Source organism: Phyllobates terribilis, unplaced genomic scaffold (assembly GCF_046119375.1).
Source record: "Phyllobates terribilis strain yellow unplaced genomic scaffold, ASM4611937v1 Scaffold_249__1_contigs__length_2872098, whole genome shotgun sequence".
Classification (NCBI taxonomy): Eukaryota; Metazoa; Chordata; class Amphibia; order Anura; family Dendrobatidae; genus Phyllobates; species Phyllobates terribilis.
The window spans coordinates 1,437,905-1,452,824 of NW_027363009.1; the positions used below are offsets into that span (position 1 = coordinate 1,437,905).

Below are 14,920 nucleotides of genomic sequence, written 5' to 3' on the forward strand. Positions count from 1 at the left end.
TCCCACCCGCCTCAACACCGTTGGAAGGGAGGAGAACCAATTAAGGCGGGGGGGGGGGGGGGTGGAACGAGCAGCTGTCTACCCTTAGCAGGAGGGTTGCTGATTAATTACCTCTCCTGCTGCTGCTGCTGCTGGCTGTCCAGCAGCAGACTGAAGGTGGCTGCTGCTGTGCGCAGGTATATAAAGGCTCAGAGCCTATTATGACACGCGCAGCCAGCGTTCCATTGCCACATTCCGTCTACTGCAGGCGGGATACCTGGATGGCTGAATGTCACTGAGAAGCTCACAGAGACCGCCATAAGCAACAGTTTAAAAGAATGCCACAGACTAATCAACCAAACTTTTTGGGTTGGTTTCTCTTTTATAGTCTGCAGGCATTAAATGAAAGAAGTCAGTGTTCCAGCAGAGGGAGACAACGTTTCAGAAAAGGCATTGTAGCAAACCAAAAAAGAAATTTTAAGCGCAGCAGAGTAACCAGCTCACATACCTGTTAGCTCAGGTGAGTTTAAAAGGCTGCTGTTGATAACAAGGGCATTTGCTAAATAGATGGTGTGTGTGCAACAATATACTGAAAGGTCAATTATATTGTGCAGCTTATCTCACCACCTGTAGTTATTTAGGTGAAAGCTCCAAAATGCTTGCCTAATATGTCTGTTTATCCAAAAGGAAGTATAGAGGGAGAGCTAGATAGATAGCATTGCATTACATTACATTACATGGCAATGCAATGCACAGTTGCTGAAGTTGAACCAAAATGAGCTTGTCATCTGGCTTCTGCAACTTTTAACATGAAAAATCCAATGAGGAGAAGAAAAGCAAAGCCAAAGAGTCCATCCCAAAATCCGACAAACAAGCAAAATGAACAAAAAGCATTGAATTCAATTCTTTCTGATTTTAGAAACTGCATTAAAGAAGGGGTGCACCGGTCCTGGAGATACTGCAATACCAGGTCAATGCGTGGAGTGGACAGAGCAAGCTCTTTTTCCATCTCCCTGTTCTAAAAATCCATTTAATATATGGTCCCCAGATAGGGGACGTATCAGATATTAAACTGATAAGAGCAGATACTACACTTGATCTTAGCCAAAAGGCCGAGAAGCGATAACCAGAATTGGTTTCCGACTACGGTGCCACCCAAGGATTCTGAAAAGTCCATTTGTGGAGATGGCCACCTGGACTCCCGTTAAGAAGACATGCTGTCAACCTCTAGATCCCTCACATGCCTGCACTTTTCGGCTTGCTGCTGCTGCAATCCACGCGTTTTAGATCTGCATAACTCCACCTCTTTTAGCACAGTACCCTCAACCCCCGGCTGTTCCCACCCGCCTCAACACCGTTGGAAGGGAGGAGAACCAATTAAGGCGGGGGGGGGGTGGAACGAGCAGCTGTCTACCCTTAGCAGGAGGGTTGCTGATTAATTACCTCTCCTGCTGCTGCTGCTGCTGGCTGTCCAGCAGCAGACTGAAGGTGGCTGCTGCTGTGCGCAGGTATATAAAGGCTCAGAGCCTATTATGACACGCGCAGCCAGCGTTCCATTGCCACATTCCGTCTACTGCAGGCGGGATACCTGGATGGCTGAATGTCACTGAGAAGCTCACAGAGACCGCCATAAGCAACAGTTTAAAAGAATGCCACAGACTAATCAACCAAACTTTTTGGGTTGGTTTCTCTTTTATAGTCTGCAGGCATTAAATGAAAGAAGTCAGTGTTCCAGCAGAGGGAGACAACGTTTCAGAAAAGGCATTGTAGCAAACCAAAAAAGAAATTTTAAGCGCAGCAGAGTAACCAGCTCACATACCTGTTAGCTCAGGTGAGTTTAAAAGGCTGCTGTTGATAACAAGGGCATTTGCTAAATAGATGGTGTGTGTGCAACAATATACTGAAAGGTCAATTATATTGTGCAGCTTATCTCACCACCTGTAGTTATTTAGGTGAAAGCTCCAAAATGCTTGCCTAATATGTCTGTTTATCCAAAAGGAAGTATAGAGGGAGAGCTAGATAGATAGCATTGCATTACATTACATTACATGGCAATGCAATGCACAGTTGCTGAAGTTGAACCAAAATGAGCTTGTCATCTGGCTTCTGCAACTTTTAACATGAAAAATCCAATGAGGAGAAGAAAAGCAAAGCCAAAGAGTCCATCCCAAAATCCGACAAACAAGCAAAATGAACAAAAAGCATTGAATTCAATTCTTTCTGATTTTAGAAACTGCATTAAAGAAGGGGTGCACCGGTCCTGGAGATACTGCAATACCAGGTCAATGCGTGGAGTGGACAGAGCAAGCTCTTTTTCCATCTCCCTGTTCTAAAAATCCATTTAATATATGGTCCCCAGATAGGGGACGTATCAGATATTAAACTGATAAGAACAGATACTACACTTGATCTTAGCCAAAAGGCCGAGAAGCGATAACCAGAATTGGTTTCCGACTACGGTGCCACCCAAGGATTCTGAAAAGTCCATTTGTGGAGATGGCCACCTGGACTCCCGTTAAGAAGACATGCTGTCAACCTCTAGATCCCTCACATGCCTGCACTTTTCGGCTTGCTGCTGCTGCAATCCACGCGTTTTAGATCTGCATAACTCCACCTCTTTTAGCACAGTACCCTCAACCCCCGGCTGTTCCCACCCGCCTCAACACCGTTGGAAGGGAGGAGAACCAATTAAGGCGGGGGGGGGGGGGTGGAACGAGCAGCTGTCTACCCTTAGCAGGAGGGTTGCTGATTAATTACCTCTCCTGCTGCTGCTGCTGCTGGCTGGCCAGCAGCAGACTGAAGGTGGCTGCTGCTGTGCGCAGGTATATAAAGGCTCAGAGCCTATTATGACACGCGCAGCCAGCGTTCCATTGCCACATTCCGTCTACTGCAGGCGGGATACCTGGATGGCTGAATGTCACTGAGAAGCTCACAGAGACCGCCATAAGCAACAGTTTAAAGGAATGCCACAGACTAATCAACCAAACTTTTTGGGTTGGTTTCTCTTTTATAGTCTGCAGGCATTAAATGAAAGAAGTCAGTGTTCCAGCAGAGGGAGACAACGTTTCAGAAAAGGCATTGTAGCAAACCAAAAAAGAAATTTTAAGCGCAGCAGAGTAACCAGCTCACATACCTGTTAGCTCAGGTGAGTTTAAAAGGCTGCTGTTGATAACAAGGGCATTTGCTAAATAGATGGTGTGTGTGCAACAATATACTGAAAGGTCAATTATATTGTGCAGCTTATCTCACCACCTGTAGTTATTTAGGTGAAAGCTCCAAAATGCTTGCCTAATATGTCTGTTTATCCAAAAGGAAGTATAGAGGAAGAGCTAGATAGATAGCATTGCATTACATTACATTACATGGCAATGCAATGCACAGTTGCTGAAGTTGAACCAAAATGAGCTTGTCATCTGGCTTCTGCAACTTTTAACATGAAAAATCCAATGAGGAGAAGAAAAGCAAAGCCAAAGAGTCCATCCCAAAATCCGACAAACAAGCAAAATGAACAAAAAGCATTGAATTCAATTCTTTCTGATTTTAGAAACTGCATTAAAGAAGGGGTGCACCGGTCCTGGAGATACTGCAATACCAGGTCAATGCGTGGAGTGGACAGAGCAAGCTCTTTTTCCATCTCCCTGTTCTAAAAATCCATTTAATATATGGTCCCCAGATAGGGGACGTATCAGATATTAAACTGATAAGAACAGATACTACACTTGATCTTAGCCAAAAGGCCGAGAAGCGATAACCAGAATTGGTTTCCGACTACGGTGCCACCCAAGGATTCTGAAAAGTCCATTTGTGGAGATGGCCACCTGGACTCCCGTTAAGAAGACATGCTGTCAACCTCTAGATCCCTCACATGCCTGCACTTTTCGGCTTGCTGCTGCTGCAATCCACGCGTTTTAGATCTGCATAACTCCACCTCTTTTAGCACAGTACCCTCAACCCCCGGCTGTTCCCACCCGCCTCAACACCGTTGGAAGGGAGGAGAACCAATTAAGGCGGGGGGGGGGGTGGAACGAGCAGCTGTCTACCCTTAGCAGGAGGGTTGCTGATTAATTACCTCTCCTGCTGCTGCTGCTGCTGGCTGTCCAGCAGCAGACTGAAGGTGGCTGCTGCTGTGCGCAGGTATATAAAGGCTCAGAGCCTATTATGACACGCGCAGCCAGCGTTCCATTGCCACATTCCGTCTACTGCAGGCGGGATACCTGGATGGCTGAATGTCACTGAGAAGCTCACAGAGACCGCCATAAGCAACAGTTTAAAAGAATGCCACAGACTAATCAACCAAACTTTTTGGGTTGGTTTCTCTTTTATAGTCTGCAGGCATTAAATGAAAGAAGTCAGTGTTCCAGCAGAGGGAGACAACGTTTCAGAAAAGGCATTGTAGCAAACCAAAAAAGAAATTTTAAGCGCAGCAGAGTAACCAGCTCACATACCTGTTAGCTCAGGTGAGTTTAAAAGGCTGCTGTTGATAACAAGGGCATTTGCTAAATAGATGGTGTGTGTGCAACAATATACTGAAAGGTCAATTATATTGTGCAGCTTATCTCACCACCTGTAGTTATTTAGGTGAAAGCTCCAAAATGCTTGCCTAATATGTCTGTTTATCCAAAAGGAAGTATAGAGGGAGAGCTAGATAGATAGCATTGCATTACATTACATTACATGGCAATGCAATGCACAGTTGCTGAAGTTGAACCAAAATGAGCTTGTCATCTGGCTTCTGCAACTTTTAACATGAAAAATCCAATGAGGAGAAGAAAAGCAAAGCCAAAGAGTCCATCCCAAAATCCGACAAACAAGCAAAATGAACAAAAAGCATTGAATTCAATTCTTTCTGATTTTAGAAACTGCATTAAAGAAGGGGTGCACCGGTCCTGGAGATACTGCAATACCAGGTCAATGCGTGGAGTGGACAGAGCAAGCTCTTTTTCCATCTCCCTGTTCTAAAAATCCATTTAATATATGGTCCCCAGATAGGGGACGTATCAGATATTAAACTGATAAGAACAGATACTACACTTGATCTTAGCCAAAAGGCCGAGAAGCGATAACCAGAATTGGTTTCCGACTACGGTGCCACCCAAGGATTCTGAAAAGTCCATTTGTGGAGATGGCCACCTGGACTCCCGTTAAGAAGACATGCTGTCAACCTCTAGATCCCTCACATGCCTGCACTTTTCGGCTTGCTGCTGCTGCAATCCACGCGTTTTAGATCTGCATAACTCCACCTCTTTTAGCACAGTACCCTCAACCCCCGGCTGTTCCCACCCGCCTCAACACCGTTGGAAGGGAGGAGAACCAATTAAGGCGGGGGGGGGGGGGTGGAACGAGCAGCTGTCTACCCTTAGCAGGAGGGTTGCTGATTAATTACCTCTCCTGCTGCTGCTGCTGCTGGCTGGCCAGCAGCAGACTGAAGGTGGCTGCTGCTGTGCGCAGGTATATAAAGGCTCAGAGCCTATTATGACACGCGCAGCCAGCGTTCCATTGCCACATTCCGTCTACTGCAGGCGGGATACCTGGATGGCTGAATGTCACTGAGAAGCTCACAGAGACCGCCATAAGCAACAGTTTAAAGGAATGCCACAGACTAATCAACCAAACTTTTTGGGTTGGTTTCTCTTTTATAGTCTGCAGGCATTAAATGAAAGAAGTCAGTGTTCCAGCAGAGGGAGACAACGTTTCAGAAAAGGCATTGTAGCAAACCAAAAAAGAAATTTTAAGCGCAGCAGAGTAACCAGCTCACATACCTGTTAGCTCAGGTGAGTTTAAAAGGCTGCTGTTGATAACAAGGGCATTTGCTAAATAGATGGTGTGTGTGCAACAATATACTGAAAGGTCAATTATATTGTGCAGCTTATCTCACCACCTGTAGTTATTTAGGTGAAAGCTCCAAAATGCTTGCCTAATATGTCTGTTTATCCAAAAGGAAGTATAGAGGAAGAGCTAGATAGATAGCATTGCATTACATTACATTACATGGCAATGCAATGCACAGTTGCTGAAGTTGAACCAAAATGAGCTTGTCATCTGGCTTCTGCAACTTTTAACATGAAAAATCCAATGAGGAGAAGAAAAGCAAAGCCAAAGAGTCCATCCCAAAATCCGACAAACAAGCAAAATGAACAAAAAGCATTGAATTCAATTCTTTCTGATTTTAGAAACTGCATTAAAGAAGGGGTGCACCGGTCCTGGAGATACTGCAATACCAGGTCAATGCGTGGAGTGGACAGAGCAAGCTCTTTTTCCATCTCCCTGTTCTAAAAATCCATTTAATATATGGTCCCCAGATAGGGGACGTATCAGATATTAAACTGATAAGAACAGATACTACACTTGATCTTAGCCAAAAGGCCGAGAAGCGATAACCAGAATTGGTTTCCGACTACGGTGCCACCCAAGGATTCTGAAAAGTCCATTTGTGGAGATGGCCACCTGGACTCCCGTTAAGAAGACATGCTGTCAACCTCTAGATCCCTCACATGCCTGCACTTTTCGGCTTGCTGCTGCTGCAATCCACGCGTTTTAGATCTGCATAACTCCACCTCTTTTAGCACAGTACCCTCAACCCCCGGCTGTTCCCACCCGCCTCAACACCGTTGGAAGGGAGGAGAACCAATTAAGGCGGGGGGGGGGGTGGAACGAGCAGCTGTCTACCCTTAGCAGGAGGGTTGCTGATTAATTACCTCTCCTGCTGCTGCTGCTGCTGGCTGTCCAGCAGCAGACTGAAGGTGGCTGCTGCTGTGCGCAGGTATATAAAGGCTCAGAGCCTATTATGACACGCGCAGCCAGCGTTCCATTGCCACATTCCGTCTACTGCAGGCGGGATACCTGGATGGCTGAATGTCACTGAGAAGCTCACAGAGACCGCCATAAGCAACAGTTTAAAAGAATGCCACAGACTAATCAACCAAACTTTTTGGGTTGGTTTCTCTTTTATAGTCTGCAGGCATTAAATGAAAGAAGTCAGTGTTCCAGCAGAGGGAGACAACGTTTCAGAAAAGGCATTGTAGCAAACCAAAAAAGAAATTTTAAGCGCAGCAGAGTAACCAGCTCACATACCTGTTAGCTCAGGTGAGTTTAAAAGGCTGCTGTTGATAACAAGGGCATTTGCTAAATAGATGGTGTGTGTGCAACAATATACTGAAAGGTCAATTATATTGTGCAGCTTATCTCACCACCTGTAGTTATTTAGGTGAAAGCTCCAAAATGCTTGCCTAATATGTCTGTTTATCCAAAAGGAAGTATAGAGGGAGAGCTAGATAGATAGCATTGCATTACATTACATTACATGGCAATGCAATGCACAGTTGCTGAAGTTGAACCAAAATGAGCTTGTCATCTGGCTTCTGCAACTTTTAACATGAAAAATCCAATGAGGAGAAGAAAAGCAAAGCCAAAGAGTCCATCCCAAAATCCGACAAACAAGCAAAATGAACAAAAAGCATTGAATTCAATTCTTTCTGATTTTAGAAACTGCATTAAAGAAGGGGTGCACCGGTCCTGGAGATACTGCAATACCAGGTCAATGCGTGGAGTGGACAGAGCAAGCTCTTTTTCCATCTCCCTGTTCTAAAAATCCATTTAATATATGGTCCCCAGATAGGGGACGTATCAGATATTAAACTGATAAGAACAGATACTACACTTGATCTTAGCCAAAAGGCCGAGAAGCAATAACCAGAATTGGTTTCCGACTACGGTGCCACCCAAGGATTCTGAAAAGTCCATTTGTGGAGATGGCCACCTGGACTCCCGTTAAGAAGACATGCTGTCAACCTCTAGATCCCTCACATGCCTGCACTTTTCGGCTTGCTGCTGCTGCAATCCACGCGTTTTAGATCTGCATAACTCCACCTCTTTTAGCACAGTACCCTCAACCCCCGGCTGTTCCCACCCGCCTCAACACCGTTGGAAGGGAGGAGAACCAATTAAGGCGGGGGGGGGGGTGGAACGAGCAGCTGTCTACCCTTAGCAGGAGGGTTGCTGATTAATTACCTCTCCTGCTGCTGCTGCTGCTGGCTGTCCAGCAGCAGACTGAAGGTGGCTGCTGCTGTGCGCAGGTATATAAAGGCTCAGAGCCTATTATGACACGCGCAGCCAGCGTTCCATTGCCACATTCCGTCTACTGCAGGCGGGATACCTGGATGGCTGAATGTCACTGAGAAGCTCACAGAGACCGCCATAAGCAACAGTTTAAAAGAATGCCACAGACTAATCAACCAAACTTTTTGGGTTGGTTTCTCTTTTATAGTCTGCAGGCATTAAATGAAAGAATTCAGTGTTCCAGCAGAGGGAGACAACGTTTCAGAAAAGGCATTGTAGCAAACCAAAAAAGAAATTTTAAGCGCAGCAGAGTAACCAGCTCACATACCTGTTAGCTCAGGTGAGTTTAAAAGGCTGCTGTTGATAACAAGGGCATTTGCTAAATACATGGTGTGTGTGCAACAATATACTGAAAGGTCAATTATATTGTGCAGCTTATCTCACCACCTGTAGTTATTTAGGTGAAAGCTCCAAAATGCTTGCCTAATATGTCTGTTTATCCAAAAGGAAGTATAGAGGGAGAGCTAGATAGATAGCATTGCATTACATTACATTACATGGCAATGCAATGCACAGTTGCTGAAGTTGAACCAAAATGAGCTTGTCATCTGGCTTCTGCAACTTTTAACATGAAAAATCCAATGAGGAGAAGAAAAGCAAAGCCAAAGAGTCCATCCCAAAATCCGACAAACAAGCAAAATGAACAAAAAGCATTGAATTCAATTCTTTCTGATTTTAGAAACTGCATTAAAGAAGGGGTGCACCGGTCCTGGAGATACTGCAATACCAGGTCAATGCGTGGAGTGGACAGAGCAAGCTCTTTTTCCATCTCCCTGTTCTAAAAATCCATTTAATATATGGTCCCCAGATAGGGGACGTATCAGATATTAAACTGATAAGAACAGATACTACACTTGATCTTAGCCAAAAGGCCGAGAAGCGATAACCAGAATTGGTTTCCGACTACGGTGCCACCCAAGGATTCTGAAAAGTCCATTTGTGGAGATGGCCACCTGGACTCCCGTTAAGAAGACATGCTGTCAACCTCTAGATCCCTCACATGCCTGCACTTTTCGGCTTGCTGCTGCTGCAATCCACGCGTTTTAGATCTGCATAACTCCACCTCTTTTAGCACAGTACCCTCAACCCCCGGCTGTTCCCACCCGCCTCAACACCGTTGGAAGGGAGGAGAACCAATTAAGGCGGGGGGGGAGTGGAACGAGCAGCTGTCTACCCTTAGCAGGAGGGTTGCTGATTAATTACCTCTCCTGCTGCTGCTGCTGCTGGCTGTCCAGCAGCAGACTGAAGGTGGCTGCTGCTGTGCGCAGGTATATAAAGGCTCAGAGCCTATTATGACACGCGCAGCCAGCGTTCCATTGCCACATTCCGTCTACTGCAGGCGGGATACCTGGATGGCTGAATGTCACTGAGAAGCTCACAGAGACCGCCATAAGCAACAGTTTAAAAGAATGCCACAGACTAATCAACCAAACTTTTTGGGTTGGTTTCTCTTTTATAGTCTGCAGGCATTAAATGAAAGAAGTCAGTGTTCCAGCAGAGGGAGACAACGTTTCAGAAAAGGCATTGTAGCAAACCAAAAAAGAAATTTTAAGCGCAGCAGAGTAACCAGCTCACATACCTGTTAGCTCAGGTGAGTTTAAAAGGCTGCTGTTGATAACAAGGGCATTTGCTAAATAGATGGTGTGTGTGCAACAATATACTGAAAGGTCAATTATATTGTGCAGCTTATCTCACCACCTGTAGTTATTTAGGTGAAAGCTCCAAAATGCTTGCCTAATATGTCTGTTTATCCAAAAGGAAGTATAGAGGGAGAGCTAGATAGATAGCATTGCATTACATTACATTACATGGCAATGCAATGCACAGTTGCTGAAGTTGAACCAAAATGAGCTTGTCATCTGGCTTCTGCAACTTTTAACATGAAAAATCCAATGAGGAGAAGAAAAGCAAAGCCAAAGAGTCCATCCCAAAATCCGACAAACAAGCAAAATGAACAAAAAGCATTGAATTCAATTCTTTCTGATTTTAGAAACTGCATTAAAGAAGGGGTGCACCGGTCCTGGAGATACTGCAATACCAGGTCAATGCGTGGAGTGGACAGAGCAAGCTCTTTTTCCATCTCCCTGTTCTAAAAATCCATTTAATATATGGTCCCCAGATAGGGGACGTATCAGATATTAAACTGATAAGAACAGATACTACACTTGATCTTAGCCAAAAATCCGAGAAGCGATAACCAGAATTGGTTTCCGACTACGGTGCCACCCAAGGATTCTGAAAAGTCCATTTGTGGAGATGGCCACCTGGACTCCCGTTAAGAAGACATGCTGTCAACCTCTAGATCCCTCACATGCCTGCACTTTTCGGCTTGCTGCTGCTGCAATCCACGCGTTTTAGATCTGCATAACTCCACCTCTTTTAGCACAGTACCCTCAACCCCCGGCTGTTCCCACCCGCCTCAACACCGTTGGAAGGGAGGAGAACCAATTAAGGCGGGGGGTGGGGGGGTGGAACGAGCAGCTGTCTACCCTTAGCAGGAGGGTTGCTGATTAATTACCTCTCCTGCTGCTGCTGCTGCTGGCTGTCCAGCAGCAGACTGAAGGTGGCTGCTGCTGTGCGCAGGTATATAAAGGCTCAGAGCCTATTATGACACGCGCAGCCAGCGTTCCATTGCCACATTCCGTCTACTGCAGGCGGGATACCTGGATGGCTGAATGTCACTGAGAAGCTCACAGAGACCGCCATAAGCAACAGTTTAAAAGAATGCCACAGACTAATCAACCAAACTTTTTGGGTTGGTTTCTCTTTTATAGTCTGCAGGCATTAAATGAAAGAAGTCAGTGTTCCAGCAGAGGGAGACAACGTTTCAGAAAAGGCATTGTAGCAAACCAAAAAAGAAATTTTAAGCGCAGCAGAGTAACCAGCTCACATACCTGTTAGCTCAGGTGAGTTTAAAAGGCTGCTGTTGATAACAAGGGCATTTGCTAAATAGATGGTGTGTGTGCAACAATATACTGAAAGGTCAATTATATTGTGCAGCTTATCTCACCACCTGTAGTTATTTAGGTGAAAGCTCCAAAATGCTTGCCTAATATGTCTGTTTATCCAAAAGGAAGTATAGAGGGAGAGCTAGATAGATAGCATTGCATTACATTACATTACATGGCAATGCAATGCACAGTTGCTGAAGTTGAACCAAAATGAGCTTGTCATCTGGCTTCTGCAACTTTTAACATGAAAAATCCAATGAGGAGAAGAAAAGCAAAGCCAAAGAGTCCATCCCAAAATCCGACAAACAAGCAAAATGAACAAAAAGCATTGAATTCAATTCTTTCTGATTTTAGAAACTGCATTAAAGAAGGGGTGCACCGGTCCTGGAGATACTGCAATACCAGGTCAATGCGTGGAGTGGACAGAGCAAGCTCTTTTTCCATCTCCCTGTTCTAAAAATCCATTTAATATATGGTCCCCAGATAGGGGACGTATCAGATATTAAACTGATAAGAACAGATACTACACTTGATCTTAGCCAAAAGGCCGAGAAGCGATAACCAGAATTGGTTTCCGACTACGGTGCCACCCAAGGATTCTGAAAAGTCCATTTGTGGAGATGGCCACCTGGACTCCCGTTAAGAAGACATGCTGTCAACCTCTAGATCCCTCACATGCCTGCACTTTTCGGCTTGCTGCTGCTGCAATCCACGCATTTTAGATCTGCATAACTCCACCTCTTTTAGCACAGTACCCTCAACCCCCGGCTGTTCCCACCCGCCTCAACACCGTTGGAAGGGAGGAGAACCAATTAAGGCGGGGGGGGGGTGGAACGAGCAGCTGTCTACCCTTAGCAGGAGGGTTGCTGATTAATTACCTCTCCTGCTGCTGCTGCTGCTGGCTGTCCAGCAGCAGACGGAAGGTGGCTGCTGCTGTGCGCAGGTATATAAAGGCTCAGAGCCTATTATGACACGCGCAGCCAGCGTTCCATTGCCACATTCCGTCTACTGCAGGCGGGATACCTGGATGGCTGAATGTCACTGAGAAGCTCACAGAGACCGCCATAAGCAACAGTTTAAAAGAATGCCACAGACTAATCAACCAAACTTTTTGGGTTGGTTTCTCTTTTATAGTCTGCAGGCATTAAATGAAAGAAGTCAGTGTTCCAGCAGAGGGAGACAACGTTTCAGAAAAGGCATTGTAGCAAACCAAAAAAGAAATTTTAAGCGCAGCAGAGTAACCAGCTCACATACCTGTTAGCTCAGGTGAGTTTAAAAGGCTGCTGTTGATAACAAGGGCATTTGCTAAATAGATGGTGTGTGTGCAACAATATACTGAAAGGTCAATTATATTGTGCAGCTTATCTCACCACCTGTAGTTATTTAGGTGAAAGCTCCAAAATGCTTGCCTAATATGTCTGTTTATCCAAAAGGAAGTATAGAGGGAGAGCTAGATAGATAGCATTGCATTACATTACATTACATGGCAATGCAATGCACAGTTGCTGAAGTTGAACCAAAATGAGCTTGCCATCTGGCTTCTGCAACTTTTAACATGAAAAATCCAATGAGCAGAAGAAAAGCAAAGCCAAAGAGTCCATCCCAAAATCCGACAAACAAGCAAAATGAACAAAAAGCATTGAATTCAATTCTTTCTGATTTTAGAAACTGCATTAAAGAAGGGGTGCACCGGTCCTGGAGATACTGCAATACCAGGTCAATGCGTGGAGTGGACAGAGCACGCTCTTTTTCCATCTCCCTGTTCTAAAAATCCATTTAATATATGGTCCCCAGATAGGGGACGTATCAGATATTAAACTGATAAGAACAGATACTACACTTGATCTTAGCCAAAAGGCCGAGAAGCGATAACCAGAATTGGTTTCCGACTACGGTGCCACCCAAGGATTCTGAAAAGTCCATTTGTGGAGATGGCCACCTGGACTCCCGTTAAGAAGACATGCTGTCAACCTCTAGATCCCTCACATGCCTGCACTTTTCGGCTTGCTGCTGCTGCAATCCACGCGTTTTAGATCTGCATAACTCCACCTCTTTTAGCACAGTACCCTCAACCCCCGGCTGTTCCCACCCGCCTCAACACCGTTGGAAGGGAGGAGAACCAATTAAGGCGGGCGGGGGGTGGAACGAGCAGCTGTCTACCCTTAGCAGGAGGGTTGCTGATTAATTACCTCTCCTGCTGCTGCTGCTGCTGGCTGTCCAGCAGCAGACTGAAGGTGGCTGCTGCTGTGCGCAGGTATATAAAGGCTCAGAGCCTATTATGACACGCGCAGCCAGTGTTCCATTGCCACATTCCGTCTACTGCAGGCGGGATACCTGGATGGCTGAATGTCACTGAGAAGCTCACAGAGACCGCCAAAAGCAACAGTTTAAAAGAATGCCACAGACTAATCAACCAAACTTTTTGGGTTGGTTTCTCTTTTATAGTCTGCAGGCATTAAATGAAAGAAGTCAGTGTTCCAGCAGAGGGAGACAACGTTTCAGAAAAGGCATTGTAGCAAACCAAAAAAGAAATTTTAAGCGCAGCAGAGTAACCAGCTCACATACCTGTTAGCTCAGGTGAGTTTAAAAGGCTGCTGTTGATAACAAGGGCATTTGCTAAATAGATGGTGTGTGTGCAACAATATACTGAAAGGTCAATTATATTGTGCAGCTTATCTCACCACCTGTAGTTATTTAGGTGAAAGCTCCAAAATGCTTGCCTAATATGTCTGTTTATCCAAAAGGAAGTATAGAGGGAGAGCTAGATAGATAGCATTGCATTACATTACATTACATGGCAATGCAATGCACAGTTGCTGAAGTTGAACCAAAATGAGCTTGTCATCTGGCTTCTGCAACTTTTAACATGAAAAATCCAATGAGGAGAAGAAAAGCAAAGCCAAAGAGTCCATCCCAAAATCCGACAAACAAGCAAAATGAACAAAAAGCATTGAATTCAATTCTTTCTGATTTTAGAAACTGCATTAAAGAAGGGGTGCACCGGTCCTGGAGATACTGCAATACCAGGTCAATGCGTGGAGTGGACAGAGCAAGCTCTTTTTCCATCTCCCTGTTCTAAAAATCCATTTAATATATGGTCCCCAGATAGGGGACGTATCAGATATTAAACTGATAAGAACAGATACTACACTTGATCTTAGCCAAAAGGCCGAGAAGCGATAACCAGAATTGGTTTCCGACTACGGTGCCATCCAAGGATTCTGAAAAGTCCATTTGTGGAGATGGCCACCTGGACTCCCGTTAAGAAGACATGCTGTCAACCGCTAGATCCCTCACATGCCTGCACTTTTCGGCTTGCTGCTGCTGCAATCCACGCGTTTTAGATCTGCATAACTCCACCTCTTTTAGCACAGTACCCTCAACCCCCGGCTGTTCCCACCCGCCTCAACACCGTTGGAAGGGAGGAGAACCAATTAAGGCGGGGGGGGGGTGGAACGAGCAGCTGTCTACCCTTAGCAGGAGGGTTGCTGATTAATTACCTCTCCTGCTGCTGCTGCTGCTGCTGGCTGTCCAGCAGCAGACTGAAGGTGGCTGCTGCTGTGCGCAGGTATATAAAGGCTCAGAGCCTATTATGACACGCGCAGCCAGCGTTCCATTGCCACATTCCGTCTACTGCAGGCGGGATACCTGGATGGCTGAATGTCACTGAGAAGCTCACAGAGACCGCCATAAGCAACAGTTTAAAAGAATGCCACAGACTAATCAACCAAACTTTTTGGGTTGGTTTCTCTTTTATAGTCTGCAGGCATTAAATGAAAGAAGTCAGTGTTCCAGCAGAGGGAGACAACGTTTCAGAAAAGGCATTGTAGCAAACCAAAAAAGAAATTTTAAGCGCAGCAGAGTAACCAGCTCAC

At 45.4% G+C, this 14,920-nt stretch overlaps 11 non-coding genes across 11 annotated transcripts; all 11 read right to left on the reverse strand.

The window, feature by feature from the left end:
* Positions 1 to 912: 912 nt before the first annotated feature.
* Positions 913 to 1,103, reverse strand: LOC141218220 (U2 spliceosomal RNA). The gene has a single exon (XR_012286975.1). It is a non-coding gene; the product is annotated as a U2 spliceosomal RNA (small nuclear RNA).
* A 1,120-nt stretch (positions 1,104 to 2,223) lies between these two features.
* On the reverse strand, positions 2,224 to 2,414 carry LOC141217960 (U2 spliceosomal RNA). Its single transcript, XR_012286728.1, has one exon. It is a non-coding gene; the product is annotated as a U2 spliceosomal RNA (small nuclear RNA).
* Positions 2,415 to 3,537: 1,123 nt separating this feature from the next.
* LOC141217961 (U2 spliceosomal RNA) lies at positions 3,538 to 3,728 on the reverse strand. Its single transcript, XR_012286729.1, has one exon. It is a non-coding gene; the product is annotated as a U2 spliceosomal RNA (small nuclear RNA).
* Positions 3,729 to 4,849: 1,121 nt separating this feature from the next.
* Positions 4,850 to 5,040, reverse strand: LOC141217962 (U2 spliceosomal RNA). Its single transcript, XR_012286730.1, has one exon. It is a non-coding gene; the product is annotated as a U2 spliceosomal RNA (small nuclear RNA).
* Positions 5,041 to 6,163: 1,123 nt separating this feature from the next.
* On the reverse strand, positions 6,164 to 6,354 carry LOC141217963 (U2 spliceosomal RNA). Its single transcript, XR_012286731.1, has one exon. It is a non-coding gene; the product is annotated as a U2 spliceosomal RNA (small nuclear RNA).
* A 1,121-nt stretch (positions 6,355 to 7,475) lies between these two features.
* On the reverse strand, positions 7,476 to 7,666 carry LOC141218090 (U2 spliceosomal RNA). The gene has a single exon (XR_012286853.1). It is a non-coding gene; the product is annotated as a U2 spliceosomal RNA (small nuclear RNA).
* A 1,121-nt stretch (positions 7,667 to 8,787) lies between these two features.
* On the reverse strand, positions 8,788 to 8,978 carry LOC141217965 (U2 spliceosomal RNA). The gene has a single exon (XR_012286733.1). It is a non-coding gene; the product is annotated as a U2 spliceosomal RNA (small nuclear RNA).
* A 1,120-nt stretch (positions 8,979 to 10,098) lies between these two features.
* Positions 10,099 to 10,289, reverse strand: LOC141218315 (U2 spliceosomal RNA). The gene has a single exon (XR_012287069.1). It is a non-coding gene; the product is annotated as a U2 spliceosomal RNA (small nuclear RNA).
* A 1,124-nt stretch (positions 10,290 to 11,413) lies between these two features.
* Positions 11,414 to 11,604, reverse strand: LOC141217966 (U2 spliceosomal RNA). The gene has a single exon (XR_012286734.1). It is a non-coding gene; the product is annotated as a U2 spliceosomal RNA (small nuclear RNA).
* A 1,120-nt stretch (positions 11,605 to 12,724) lies between these two features.
* On the reverse strand, positions 12,725 to 12,915 carry LOC141218185 (U2 spliceosomal RNA). Its single transcript, XR_012286942.1, has one exon. It is a non-coding gene; the product is annotated as a U2 spliceosomal RNA (small nuclear RNA).
* A 1,120-nt stretch (positions 12,916 to 14,035) lies between these two features.
* Positions 14,036 to 14,226, reverse strand: LOC141217967 (U2 spliceosomal RNA). Its single transcript, XR_012286735.1, has one exon. It is a non-coding gene; the product is annotated as a U2 spliceosomal RNA (small nuclear RNA).
* Between the last annotated feature and the right edge of the window lie 694 nt (positions 14,227 to 14,920).